Consider the following 15,047-nt stretch of genomic DNA (forward strand, 5'->3'; position numbering starts at 1 on the left):
ACACTGTAATGGTACGTGCACACTGCGGAATGGCGAAGGATAACGTATGCGTCCGACACCGAAAAAACACCCTGGCGGCCATCTTTATACGGGGACTAGTATATGGGGTATGTAAATGTGTAGTGGTGTAGTGTAAAACTTTATTCCATGTAGTGTGGTGTAGTGTAGCGTTTTTTACGTGTTTTTTTGACAGCAAGAAAAAATATCCCTACGCCAAGAAAGGAGCTGCTGATAAATGCCGCACTTATGTGCGGCACTTATCAGCAGACAGTGGCGGTAGGATATAGGGGGGAAAAATCGCCCCTACGCCAAAATGGAGGAGTTGCTGATCAGCGGCGCACTTATGTGCGATGCTGATCAGCACTCAGCGGCGTGCCGACGAGCAGAGATGGCCTGCTAAACATTATAGCAGGCCATCTTCCCTGACCGCTGTGTGTGAACACACAGTGATCGGGGAAACATCGGGCGTAAGTATACGCCCGTTTGCGTTAAAGCCCACCCTGCGGGGGCGTATACTTACGGCCGATGTCGTTAAGGGGTTAAAATTGCTCTATTCCCATGCTTACAGCGCTTTTATCTTTTGGTCTATGGGGCTGTGTCAGGTGTCATTTTTTGTGCCATGATGGGTTCTTTCTATCGATACCTTGATTTCGCATATACGACTTTTTGATCACTTTTTATTACATTTTTCTGGATTTGATGCGACCAAAAATGCGCAATTTTGCACTTTGGATTTTTTTTGCGCTTACGCCGTTTACCGTGCAAGATCAGGAATGTGATTAATTAATAGTTCGGGCGATTACCCGCGCGGTGATACCAAACATGTTTGTTTATTTGTTTATTTATTTATTTATATTTATAAAATGGGAAAAGGGGGGTGATTTGGACTTTTAATAGGGGAGGGGATTTTTTATTAATAAAAAAACATTTTTACTTTACTTTTTACTTTAACTAGAAGTCCCCCTGGGGGACTTGTATATAGACAGCACTGATCTCTCATAGAGATCAATGCTGTGTATATACACAGCAAAGATCGATTAGATTGGTCATAGATTGCTATGGCCTGCTGCAGGCCATAGCAATCTATTGCCGAGCCGGGATCAGCGTCATTCCGACGCTGAAGCCCGGCACAGGCAGAAGAATGGATCTCCTTCTGCATCGCGGGGGGGGAGATCCGTGCCACTAGACAGCAGGGACTTGTGGATCAAAGCCTCTAAGTGCAGCTGTCAGGTTTGACAGCTGCACTTAGAGGCTTAATTAGCCGGCGCGGCAACGGGACCCGCGCCGTCTAATAGAGGCACTTGCCCGGCTGCACATGTTAGCCGGGATCAGCGCCGCTCAGAGCGGGGTCCCGGCGGGACCCCTCTCTGAACACCCCGCGCGGCACCATGACGTATCAGATACGTAAGTGGTAATGTAGCAGATAAGTAAGTGGTAATGTAGCAGTACCAAAGTTTTACCACTAGATGTCGTTGTTACAAGTATTTGTGTCCAAATATTGCACAGCTGTAGGAACTAAAGGGTTATTGGTTTTTCTTATGTACCACAAGGATCTGCACACCAATGATCTGTAGGAAGGAAGTCACATGGGTAGAGGAAGTGTGACGTCTTCTTGTCTTGGATTCTGTAGAGGAAGGACGCAAGCTAGGACAGTCCCTTCAGCAGTCAAGTTAAGCCCTGGCTCCTGCCAGGTCCCCAGTTTAGTTGTGGTCTAGACATTTAGCAGAGCACATGTATATCCGAGACCTAGACACAGTTTTCTCTCAAGCAACACTATTACACACTATATAGTGTTAAGTCACTACTAGAGAGGACAAGTCAGGAATCATCTCAACCCACGCCGTGGACAAGAGGAACACAGTGCAGAACAGTATATGCAATAAGAAAGGCAAGAGCGCACTCACCCAGTAAAATGTCTTCTTCTTTTATTGAATCATCATAGATTAAAAGCCATCCATGTATAATCGGGTGGTAGGAACACCAGTACACTTAAATCACAGAAGACGTGACAGCTGCTTCGCGCCCTGCCGGCGCTTCTATCAGACGTCTGAACAGAGAAAAACATAAAACATGATGATGATGATGATGATGATGATATTATAATGCTCTATGTACAGAGGCCTCCTGGAATAGCTTTTGCAGATAATGTTGTGTTGTAAAATTTTTATAAAAGAAATTGGTATCGGGGTCTGGTTGCCGTTTTGCCCCATTTCACTCGGTGCCATTTTTATTGTTTTCTACACTCCCCTCTGTCTTTCTTAAAATAAACCAAGACATCTCGGCCAGTGGTCATGAAATCACCTATAAGACTGCTGGACATGTGCCTGGAGCACACTGGAGGCTCGGTTAGAGTAATTACACGAAAACTCACATTTCTCACTTAATTCTCAACCTGTTTGACCCATAAAAGTCTACTGTTCCAGTCGCTCCGACATCTCGGTTACCTCAGTGGGCCAATTTCTACATGTCAGCAAGTCTATCACGGTTTGTGCAGAAAAGGGGAGAAAAAAGGAACCAATTCACCGTACACCGCTGTTACCAGAAATTAAATTAACAAAAGGAATGTTCCGAGTTGAAGTCGGTGGTAGATGAAGGTTTTCTAGTCAAGCACAATAACATTTCAGAACAGCTCATTTCCATGTGAAGCATAGCATAGCAAGTAAAGAAAACGTATAGTCTGCAGAGGAGGAAGGTAATTGGATTATGTACAGTACAAGCTCTGTATGTGAACTGTGGAGGCCTTGTTACATCCATTGGATAGGGTGGAAAGTACTGAAAAAATAATACAGAGGTACAAGGCTCATTAGTAATGGGAGCGTCTGATGGAACAATTGCTTGGCCAATTTCCTGCCTGGTAACACGGCACGGCAGCCATCCCGTAGACTATACCACCGATCTACAGAGACAGGGCCGGCATCAGCATAGGGCTTACCAGGGCAAGTGCCGGGGCCCACAGCGCCTCTAGGGGCCCAGAGATGGAGAGGGGCCTGGTGTTCTGATGTTCAGCCCGCTCACTGTAGTGCAGGGTGAGCGCTGAACATCAGAAGACAGAGAAAGAGTAGGACCTGTGAGCATCCTGCATACAGAGAGAGAGAGGGGGGTGGAGGACCTGATCACATGACCCTTAGGTCCTCAACCTGACAGAAAGGAGAAGGGAGAAGACTGTGCTGTGAGTGCTGTGTGTGTCAGTTATTAATGTGTGTGTCAGTAAGGGCCCTATTATGCCGGGCAATTATGAAGCCAAAAATCGTTATATGTAATTGCAAACAATGATTGGAAAAATTTTCGTTAGTCGGCGATAGTTGATTTAGATCTGACCCTAAAATTATTGTTAATCGTTTGCCGTAATTCCACATTCGTTCGCTGTAATTTTGCATTTGTTCACTAATCGTTCAGTGTAATTGCACATTGTTCCTTCTTTTGCTGGGATCAGATGGAGTAAACGATCATTCGATTGTAATGAACGACTATCGTTCTGTGTAATATGGTGAACGATTTCAGGTTAACGATAAACAATCTCATTTGCGATAGTTTATCCCTTTCACGACCTGGTGTCATTGATGCCTCAATGCCCAGGTCGCTTTAGGATATCAGCTTATGGGATCATAATGATCCCATAAGCTGATGTCCCTGTGTCTGCCCCCTCTCCGCTGTCCCCTGCCGCTGTTACAGTGTTGTGACAGCGGCGGGGGAGAGAGGGGAAGGGGCAGAGCTCACAGCCGCACGCCCGGCAAACGCCCTGCCTTCCTTCCCTCCCCCCGCCGGCTTCTGTAGCCAGGAAACCGAAAGCCTGAGGCTTCCGGTTTCCATGGCTACCATTGGAGCTCTGCAATCACTTCACAGAGCCCCGATGGACACTGGCAGAGAATTCTCCCTCTGTAGAGGGAGAATTCTCTGTCAGGAGCCCTTTAGATGCTGCGGATGTGCTGACCGCAGTATCTTTAGGGTTAACTCTCAGCACTGGAGTGCGGCTCCTGCGCCTGTGTCATCCTGGATTGTAAATTAATGTCGCTGCAGCATCAGGCATAGGCTGCAGTCATGTTAATTTACTGTGGAGCGGAGGGAGGAGGTTATCATTTCTCCTGTTAGCAAGTCTACACTTTTTGTATATGCTCTTGATAGTGAATTTTGTATACCCCCCTGCTAGCATTTCCCCTACAAGTACAGCACAGCATCAGCTGCAGTGTAAAAGCTGTTTAATCTTCATCTATTAGACTTTTTATTGTTAATCTGACCCAAGTACAACAGTATCAAACACTCAAGCAATAGTACTTGCCTAAATAGTTATTCCACTTCAGGGGCAGGGAACCTCGGCTCTGCAGCTGTTGCAAAACTACAACTCCCATCATGCCTGGACAGCCAAAGCTTTAGCAACAGCTGGAGAGCCAAGGTGCCATATCCATGTACAGAGCTGTATGAGGACTTATTTTGTGCTGAATTAATTGTACTTTTTAATGACAGCTTATATTTAACCATAAAAATATAGAGCGGAACCAAAAAATTATTTATTGTGAGAATCGCAATGATGCAATATTTGGGGGTGGGGGGTTAATTTTTAAGCAGTGCATTTTGTATTTTATAAAAGCAACATGATTGCCTTCATTCTGTAGGTCAGTCCGATCACAATGATACCCATGTTTAGATAGCTTTTGTATTATTTTGATACTTAAAAACTGCTTTTTTTTTTTTTTTGCTAAATATAAAATGCTCAAAATTGTCCTATTCAGAATAAGGATGCACAGTTAGATTTTGTACAACTATACTTTCTCCACTTTCCATCTTAGAGCAGGACTAGTCATGTATAGGTTTGTAGTCTTATTATAAGAGGGATTGAGGAGTGCTTGCAATATATCTATTTTTCTCCATTCTGCCCACCAGACTCCTATATCCACAATAACATTACTAAATAAAATCCTCTATACATAAACTAGTATTAAGGTAGATACCAATGGTACACAGGCTCTGCACATCATATAAATGATTCAAGTGCAGTTACATCCAGTGACTCATAGGGGATGTCTTCTCTGATTGGAGTTGCCCACCTTTCCATTTAATTTCTCCATCTAGTCTGGCCATCATAAAGTCTTCTCCTGGCGACACCTTGGCTGCACCTTGTGCCTTGTTCCAGCATCATCCTCACCTCAAACAAGCACCAGTCACCAAGATCGCACTAATTTAAAGACAACCATATTTGGTATGGACACATGTACAATTGTCCAAACTATTAAATTGTAACATTCCTGATCCCACATGATCAATGGTGTAAGTGCAAAAACAATCCAAAGTCCAGAATTGCTGAAAAAAATGTAACAAAATATCTTCATAGGTGGAAAAATAAAAATAAAAAAGTGATAGGGATCAGAACCTGCATGGAGTTTTTTGGAGAAAAAAATATAATTTAATTTTTTTTCATAGTAAAACATAACTACCCAAGTTTTGTGTTGTTGGATTCATACTGACACATAGAATAAATACAAAAAAAATAGAAGAAACCCAAAATGGATCCAGATCCATCCTCTCCAGAAGAACTTTTGACCTTTTATAGAGACATATCAAAAGTTTTGATCGATCACATACTGATCGAGAGAACAAGCTTAGAGAAGACCGTGCTGCTGCACGTCCGCTCCTCGCTCTGAGTTTTTTTTTAAAAAGTCGGTTTCCATAGACTTACATAATAAGTCTGACTCTTTTTTTCTAATTCAGAGCGGAGAGTGGACGTGCTGACGTCTTTTCCCGGCTCATTCCCCCATTCAGTATGTGTTTGAACACTCAGACCTGCAACGATCAAAACTTTTGACAAGTCTATTAAGTTTTTTGTAACAACAGTGATGGAGTCCTACTCCACATAATGTTTGTTAGTGACATAGGAGAAGGTTTGGGGGGTAAGGATAGTGACATGGGGAAGGGTTGGTAGGTAAGGATAGTGACATAGGAGAAGGGTTGGTAGGTAAGGATAGTGATATAGGAGAAGGTTTGGTAGGTAAGGATAGTGATACAGGAGAAGGTTTGGTAGGTAAGGATAGTGACATAGGAGAAGGTTTGGTAGGTAAGGATAGTGACATAGGAGTAGGTTTGGTAGGTAAGGATAGTGACATAGGAGAAGGGTTGGTAGGTAAGGATAGTGACATAGGAGGTTTGGTAGGTAAGGACAGTGACAGGAGAAGGGTTGGTAGGTAAGGATAGTGATATAGGAGAAGGATTGGTAGGTAAGGATACTGACATAGGAGAAGGTTTGGTAGGTAAGGATAGTGATATAGGAGAAGGATTGGTAGGTAAGGATAGTGACATAGGAGAAGGTTTGGTAGGTAAGGATAGTGATATAGGAGAAGGGTTGGTAGGTAAGGATAGTGATATAGGAGAAGGTTTGGTAGGTAAAGATAGTGACATAGGAGAAGGGTTGGTAGGTAAGGATAGTGACATAGGAGAAGGTTTGGTAGGTAAGGATAGTGACATAGGAGAAGGTTTGGTAGGTAAGGATAGTGATATAGGAGAAGGTTTGGTAGGTAAGGATAATGACATAGGAGAAGGTTTGGTAGGTAAGTATAGTGATATAGGAGAAGGTTTGGTAGGTAAGGATAGTGACATAGGAGAAGGTTTGGTAGGTAAGTATAGTGATATAGGAGAAGGTTTGGTAGGTAAGGATAGTGACATAGGAGAAGGTTTGGTAGGTAAGGATAACGACATAGGAGGTTTGGTAGGTAAGGATAGTGATATAGGAGAAGGTTTGCTAGGTAACGTAAGTGACATAGGAGAAGGTTTGGTAGGTAAGGTTAGTGATATAGAAGAAGGTTTGGTAGATAAGGATAGTGACATAGGAGAAGGTTTGGTGGGTAAGGGAAGTGACATAGGAGAAGGTTTGGTAGGTAAGGATAGTGACATAGGAGAAGGTTTGGTGGGTAAGGGAAGTGACATAGGAGAAGGTTTGGTAGGTAAGGATAGTGACATAGAAGAAGGTTTGGTAGGTAAGGATGGTGACATAGGAGAAGGGTTGGTAGGTAAGGATAGTGACATAGGAGAAGGTTTGGTAGGTAAGGGTAGTGACATAGGAGAAGGTTTGGTGGGTAAGGGTAGTGATATAGAAGAAGGTTTGGTGGGTAAGATTTGTATGTTTGCTGAAGAGGCCGGAGTGTGCAGTAGGGTTGATTTTCCAGGAGGTGTCAGTAATATGCAAAAGGATTTAGTGTTACTGGATAAATCAACCTTCTTTGAATGTACGCATGCAGCAGTTACACATGTCTGGGTATATATATCTATCCTAAGATAAAAGTAACAAGGAAATAATGTAAGGGACCAGGTGGTTCACACGTTGTGGCAAATTGACTCAAGTTTATGAAGTTCACATGTGCTACGTGATGGACAACCGATGAGACATCAGAGACAAAAATAAGGTTTTCTCCTTTTCACATGAGATGACACAATGATATACAGCCATTCTGCCATATGTGAGGTCTGGGTCCAGCTCATCCTTTGCCTGGTCCATTCACTCGCTCACACGGTTCCAAGCGCCAAACATATATGTATAATCAGTATCTAAGAAAACTTCTGATCCAGCGTCCAAGTGAAAGCTTAAAAAAACACCCTTTATTAACCCTTTGAGGACCAGGCCCAAAATGACCCAGTGGACCGCGCAAATTTTGATCTTAGTGTTTCCGTTTTTCCCTCCTCCCCTTCTAAGAGCTCTAGCACTTTCAGTTTTTTATCTACAGGCCATGTAAGGGCTTATTTGTTACAGGAATAGTTGTACTTTGTAATGGCGTCTTTCATTTTACCATAACATGTATGATGGAATTCCAAATATATTATTTATGAAGATATAAATTGGTGAAATTGCAAAAAAGAATGCAATATGGTAACGTTTGGGGGGTTCCTGTGTCTACGTAATGCACTATATGGTAACAGCGACATGATACTATTATTCTATAGGTCAGCCCGAACACAACCATATGCAGGTTACACAGATTCTCTAATGTTATATATTTTTTTTAAATGAAATCCTTTTTTTTTGGCAATTAATTATAAATAAAATGGGCCTATTGTGACGCTTATAACGGTTTTATTTTTTCACCTACGGGGCTGTATGGGGTGTCATTTTTTCCGCCATGATCTCTAGTTTTTATTAATACCATATGTGTGAAGATCGGACGTTTTGATCACTTTTTATTAATTTTTTTTTATATATAATGTAACATAAAATCGGTAATCCGCGCACTTTTTTCCCTCTTTTCGTGTACGCCGTTTACCTTTCGCAATGACGCTTGTTATATTTTCATAGATCGGACAATTACGCACGCTACGGTATATTATATGTTTATTTATTTATTCATTTTTATATGTTTTATTTATATAATGGGAAAGGGGGGTGATTTCAACTTTTATTGGGGGAGGGGTTTTGGGGTAGTGTGTTAGTGTTTATAACTTTTTTTTTTTACACATTTGAAGTCCCTTTGGGGGACTTTTACATACAGTACTTGGATTTTTACACTGATCATTGCTATGCCATAGGCATAGCATTGATCAGTGTTATCGGCGATCTGCTTATTGAGCCTGCCTGTGCAGGCTTAGTGTAGCAGATCGCCGATCGGACCGCATGGAGGCAGGTGAGAGACCTCCGGCGGCCCGTTTTACCGATCGGGAGCCCCGCAGTCACACTGCGGGGGTCCCGATCGGTAAGTGACAGGGGACTCCCCCTGTCACTTACACTTAAACGCCGCGGTCACGATCGCGGCGTTTAAGGAGTTAATGACACGCGGCAGCGCGATCGCTGCTGCGTGTCATTACCGGTGAGGTCCCGGCTGCTGATTGCAGCCGGCCCCCACCTGCTATGAAGCGCGCTCCGCTCCGGAGCACGCTTCATAGCGGGAGAAACACCCAGGGCGTACAGTTACGCCCTAGGTCGTCTGGGGACAGACTTCCATGGCGTAACTATACGCCCTGGGTCGTCTAGGGGTTAATCCAACATTAGGCCATGTTCACATGGCGTAAGACACCGGCTGTTCTGTGACCCGCTAGGAATCCTGGCCAGAGTGTATACTATGTGTATACACTCCGTCCGGGATTCCATAGACGGCAGCACTACGTAAGTTCCGTAGTAATCACGACCGTTGTTGCAAATCGGCAACGATGGATGTGATTATTACAAAACTTATGTAGTGTGAACATAGCCTTAAAAGCAAAAAAGCATACAAATTAATAGTCTATTAGTCATCAACAAGTTCTAGATGAGTTAAAGGGAACCAATTAGAACCATTGTGCTAATATGGTTCCCAGCAGCAGAGTATAGACCTACTGTGCAGCTTGTAGAACACACCAGCCGCAGCTGCAGCAGTAGTTTTATAAAGGGGGGGGGATTTATTCTGCCGTGCGAGGCCGGGAGAGGGGCAGCAATCAGGGCAGGGAAGCCGCCCATGACTAATCACAGCCCATTAGTGGCCTCTCTGCTTGTCAATCATTCCCGCACTGCATGCTGGGAATTCACAGGAAGTGTGGGGAGAAGAAGGGTTCGGTCATCTTCTGCTCCCTGGACAATCTCTTTAATATCACACTTTATAGGTCCGCCAACTGCAAACTAACACAGTGGTGCCTTGGATAAGGAGCAGAATTTGTTCCGGGACGGCGCTTGTAATCCAAATCCACTCTTAAACCAAAGCAAAATTCCCCATAAGAAATCACTGATTGGTTCCACACCCCAAAAATTTGTTTGTTTGTTTTATTCTGAATAACATGTAGAACAGATGAAACAAACAATGAGAAACAGCAGAATCTGTGATATTATAAGTTACTATACAGTATAGCAATCAGCATGTGGAGTATAATGTATAGTAAGTGCATAAACCTGATAACACAGCAGCAGGTTGTAGATACAGGATGGAGATGCAGATCCCCATAATGCAGTAGCGTAGTACAACAGGCTAGAATAGAGAAGCAGGGCTGCTGTCAGAGGTCTGTGTGGTCACATGACAGCAATGGGGAAGAGGGTGTGTTCAGCCTGGACCAATCAGGAAGTGAGAATCACAGAGCTGTGCAGGAGGACAGTGACAGAAACTTTTCTATAGAGCAGTGTGACTTGCTGTGTGTAAGTGCAGGCACATTATAGCAGCAGTGTGTTGAGCACAGTGTCAGTACTTTAGCTTAGTGCACTTTTGCTTTACTGGGGATCAGTCCCTCTTCCTCTTCTTGGGGGGTCACTATCCTGACTTGAAGAATCCACAGTGTAGACAAGGGTTGTCCTGATTCCCGGTTACCCCACTCCTAAGATTTGGCAGCACATAACTGCTGTTGATCTCACACTGGAACTGCAACTACACGCACTCCTGACTGGAACACAAGTAACTTCGAACAGGAAACCCCTATCCTATATAGGATCATGTGACAGGAAGTGTGGGTATGAGAGAGTGTGGTGTACAGTGTGTAGACATAGTTAGGTTGACACAAAAGAACATAGCGTTACCTTTTACATAGACTGCAGCTGTGCACAGGGGGAGTGAGACACCTAGTGGCAGGAGTGGAAATCACAGCTCACAGTACTTGGTGTGACACCTGTGAGAGTTACTTTACCTGGGTGGTATAAAACTTAGGGAACCACCTGTGGTGGGACACTACACTTACATCTTTTAACTGCCTTAATAATCATAGTTTGGATGTATAAATATGTTTAAAGGGAACAAATCAGCCCAATTGGGTTGATTTGGTTCCCTGCATCACTGCCACGGTTCCCTGCATCACCGGCCACGGTTGCAGCAGCACCTTTACAGGGAAAAAAGATGTTCAAATCCCGCGGGCCTTGGCAGACCTAAGAAGTCATCTAGACGGCTCCCCGCCAGTGTGTAGCCACCGCTCAGTGCGCTCGGCGGGGACGATTGGCAGGCAGAGAGGCCAGTAACAGGCCTCATCCCTTTAGGATACTACTGTGCAAAAGAGTTTTCAAACTTTCCAAAAAAGTAATAAAAGTACAATTGACACAGATTTGTGAGACCATTTTACCACTGAAGTGAATAGTCTCCCTCTGATCTAATCACTGTATCTCCTTTCTCAAGCCTAAAGGACAGAAATGGCCGCACATCGCACCCATGGTTGACACGAAAGCTTATTCAGCTACATTAATAACCAACATCAGAAGTTAGTATATAATTTGATCAAACCATATTGCCTCATGTACCAACGTGCAGGTCTCTGATACACATGAGCTGCAAGCTGTTACCTCTCACCACTGCTCCTGCTCCTCAGGGGGCCCTTGGGGTTTGGTCCTGTGACATTGGGGTTGCAATTCCGTGGTCCCCCTTCCCTCCTTGGGAACACTTTGCGGGGTTAGCGGTCGCTGATCAGCGCAGTGTTTTTTGGTTAGGGACTCAGAGTATCAGAGACCTGCATGTGGTACATGAGGCAATATGGTTTGATCAAATTATATACTAACTTCTGATGTTGGTTTTTAATGTAGCTGAACAAGCTTTAGTGTCAGCCATGGGTGCGATGTGCAGCCATTTCCGTCATTTAGGCTTGCGCGCATCTCCTTTCTCCATAAGAAACCTTTTACTTGCAGACCTGTACATGATCATATTTGTAGCTTAATCTTTTGAAAATGCCTTACAGCCTATTTTGCAGAATTCTCGAGCACATTTCCTCGCCGGTTCTGAACACACTTTGTTAGGACAATTTATTCATGTAATACTTTTCGCTTGAAATGAAAACAGCCCAAGGCAGGATAAACTTTCAATTGAAGCTAATAGATGGTAAAACTACATATAGGTTTGCACATAGAACAGTGGAGCTCTGGTGCCCTCTAGTGGCCATGGGCAGTGATGACATTGTTCACTGTAAATTGAACGGATATGATTTTAGTTACCAATTAAATCCCTTTAAATCACCAACATAAATTAAAAGCAGCTGTTTTATCTGCTGAAATAATACGTTCATACTGTTAAAAAGTAATTCCAAGCGGTCCCATAGAGTGCAGCTGTGGATACAGAATTTATTTCATGACGTATTGAACAAAACACATTTTGTCTCCTGTCAGTATGGAACCTATAACAATGCTAATATACATCCTACTAGTTTATAAATAGAATAACAGAGATATATTGGTGGCAGAACCTTTTTAAAGGGGAGCAGGGGATATAACATTCTATTCTAACTCTAAACATAAAAAATTGTTGGCAGAAAAAGCCCCCTGGTCCATCTAGTCGGCCCTTTTAGTATTTCCCTTCTTATTACCTTAGGATAGATATATGTATATACCCGGCAGGTTACATTCTGTTATTGTAGATTTACCAACCACATCTGCTGGAAGTTTGTTCCAAGCATCTACTACTCTTTCAGTAAAGTAATTTTTTCTCACGTTGCTTCTGATCTCTCCCCCGGGTAACCTCTCCCTGTCTCCTCTTCTTCTTGAGTTCAGCTTCCCTCCTGAACCTTACTTAGTCCTGTAACATATATGAAGGTTTCCATCATGTCCCCCCTGTCTCTTCTTTCCTCCAGACTATACAGATTCAAATCCTTACGTCTTTCTTGCTATGTTTTATGCCTCACACCCTCCACCACTGTTGTATCATGTCTTTGGACCCGTTATACTTTATCAGTATGTTTTTGTAGGTGAGGTCTCCAGAACTGAACACAGTATTCCAGATGTGATGTCACTAGAGCTCTAGTTATACCTCTAGCTATACAGCCCAGCATACCATTATATATACAGCCCAGCATACCATTATATATATATATACAGCCCAGCATACCATTATATATACAGCCCAGCATACCAATATATATATATTCAGCCCAGCATACCATCATATATATATATATATATATATATATATATATATACAGCCCAGCATACTATTATATATATATACAGCCCAGCATACCATTATATATGTACAGCCCAGCATATGATTGTATATAAAGCCTGGCATACCATTATATATACAGCCCACCATACCATTATTTATATACTCCCCAGCATACCATTATATATACAGCTCAGCATACCATTATATATATACAGCTCAGCATATCATTATATATACAGCCCAGTATACCATTATACATTTTATATATATATATATATATATATATATATATATATATATACAGTGGTACCTCGGTTCTCGAACTTAATTGGTTCCGGAAGGCAGTTTGAGAACCAAGCAGTTTGAAAACCGAGCAGTGTCTTCTCATAGGAAATAATGTAAATGTGATTAATTGGTTCCAGCAGCAACCAATAATTCCCTACAATACTCATTTATTACACTGATAAGTGCTCAGTATAATCACTACAGTACAGAACAGAACAGCACTATACTGTACAGGACATTAAACATAAGAAATGTTCATCAGAACCAGCAATTATAGTACAGTAGTCACCAACTCCTCAGCCATCCTTTACTGTATAGCGTCCCCCCCATCCAAGCACTGTAATGTATGTGAGATGGTGGTGCACTGCCTGTACTACTACTGCACTGTATATGCACTCCAGCAGTCTTATACAGCACTGTACTGTATGTGAAGCCTCACCACTGCTTAACTCGCCAGGTACAACCCACCATCCACCCTCGCAAAAACGTTCAAAGAACTTTCGAAAACCACTTCTGGGTAAATTTTTGTTCGAACACCAAGCAGTTCGAGTTCCAAAGCGTTCGAAAACAGAGGTATTACTGTGTATATATATATATATATATAGATATATATATATATATATACAGCCCAGCATACCATTATATATATACAGCCTAGCATACCATTATATTTACAGCCCAGCAAAACCATTATATATACAGCCCAGCATATCATTATATATATACAGCCCAGCATACCTATATATATATATCTAGCCCAGCATACCATTATATATATATATATATATATATATATATACAGTGTATATATAAATATATATATATATATACAGCTCAGTATACCATTATATATACAGCCCAGCATACAATTTGCTTTCCCCACCACCTGGCTGCAATGGTGACTCATTTTAAGGCTGTCAGAAATCACTGTCCCTAAATCCTTCTCTTCTGAAGTCTTCGCCAACACAGAACTGCCAGTATGATACTCGGATAGAGGATTCCTTCTCCCCAAGTGCATTATTATTACATTTGGAAACATTGAACTGCAATTTCCACAGTTTGGACCACTTGTCTAGCAAAGCTAAATACTTTTCCATATTATTGACACCCCCAGGAATATCAACCCTATTGCACACTTTTGTGTCATCCTCAAACAGACAAACTTTACCTACCAAACCTTCTCCTATGCCAATATCCTTACCCACCAAACCTTCTCCTATATCACTATCCTTACCTACCAACCCTTCTCCTATGTCACTATCCTTACCTACCAAACCTTCTCCTATGTTACTATCCTTACCTGCCAAACCTTCTCCTATGTCACTATCCTTACCTGCCAAACCTTCTCCTATGTCACTATCCTTACCTACCAACCCTTCTCCTATGTCACTATCCTTACCTACCAACCCTTCTCCTATGTCACTATCCTTACCTACCAACCCTTCTCCTATGTCACTATCCTTACCTACCAACCCTTCTTCTATGTCACTAATCTTACCTACCAACCCTTCTCCTATGTCACTATCCTTACCTACCAACCCTTCTCCTATGTCACTATCCTTACCTACCAAACCTTTCCCTATGTCACTTACCTTACCTACCACACCTTCTCCTATATCACTATCCTTACCTATCAAACCTTTCCCTATGTCACTTACCTTACCTGCCAAACCTTCTCCTATGTCACTATCCTTACCTACCAAACCTTCTCCTATGTCACTATCCTTACCTACCAAACCTTCTCCTATGTCACTTACCTTACCTACCAACCCTTCTCCTATGTCACTATCCTTACCTACCAAACCTTCTCCTATGTCACTTACCTTACCTACCAACCCTTCTCCTATGTCACTATCCTTACCTACCAAACCTTCTCCTATATCACTATCCATACCTACCAAACCTTCTCCTATGTTACTATCCTTACCTACCAAACCTTCTCCCGTGTCACTATCCTTACCTACCAAACCTTCTCCTATA

At 42.6% G+C, this 15,047-nt stretch overlaps 1 long non-coding RNA gene across 1 annotated transcript in view; it reads right to left on the minus strand.

Annotated features, from left to right (window-relative positions):
* Nucleotides 1–1,914: 1,914 nt before the first annotated feature.
* Nucleotides 1,915–15,047, minus strand: part of LOC138797058 (uncharacterized) — a 29,079-nt gene continuing 15,946 nt past the window's right edge. Inside the window, exon 3 of the long non-coding RNA XR_011363888.1 lies at nucleotides 1,915–2,047. This is a non-coding gene — a long non-coding RNA (uncharacterized lncRNA). The remainder of the gene's footprint in view (nucleotides 2,048–15,047) is intronic.

This window comes from Dendropsophus ebraccatus, chromosome 7 (assembly GCF_027789765.1).
Source record: "Dendropsophus ebraccatus isolate aDenEbr1 chromosome 7, aDenEbr1.pat, whole genome shotgun sequence".
NCBI classification, from domain to species: Eukaryota; Metazoa; Chordata; class Amphibia; order Anura; family Hylidae; genus Dendropsophus; species Dendropsophus ebraccatus.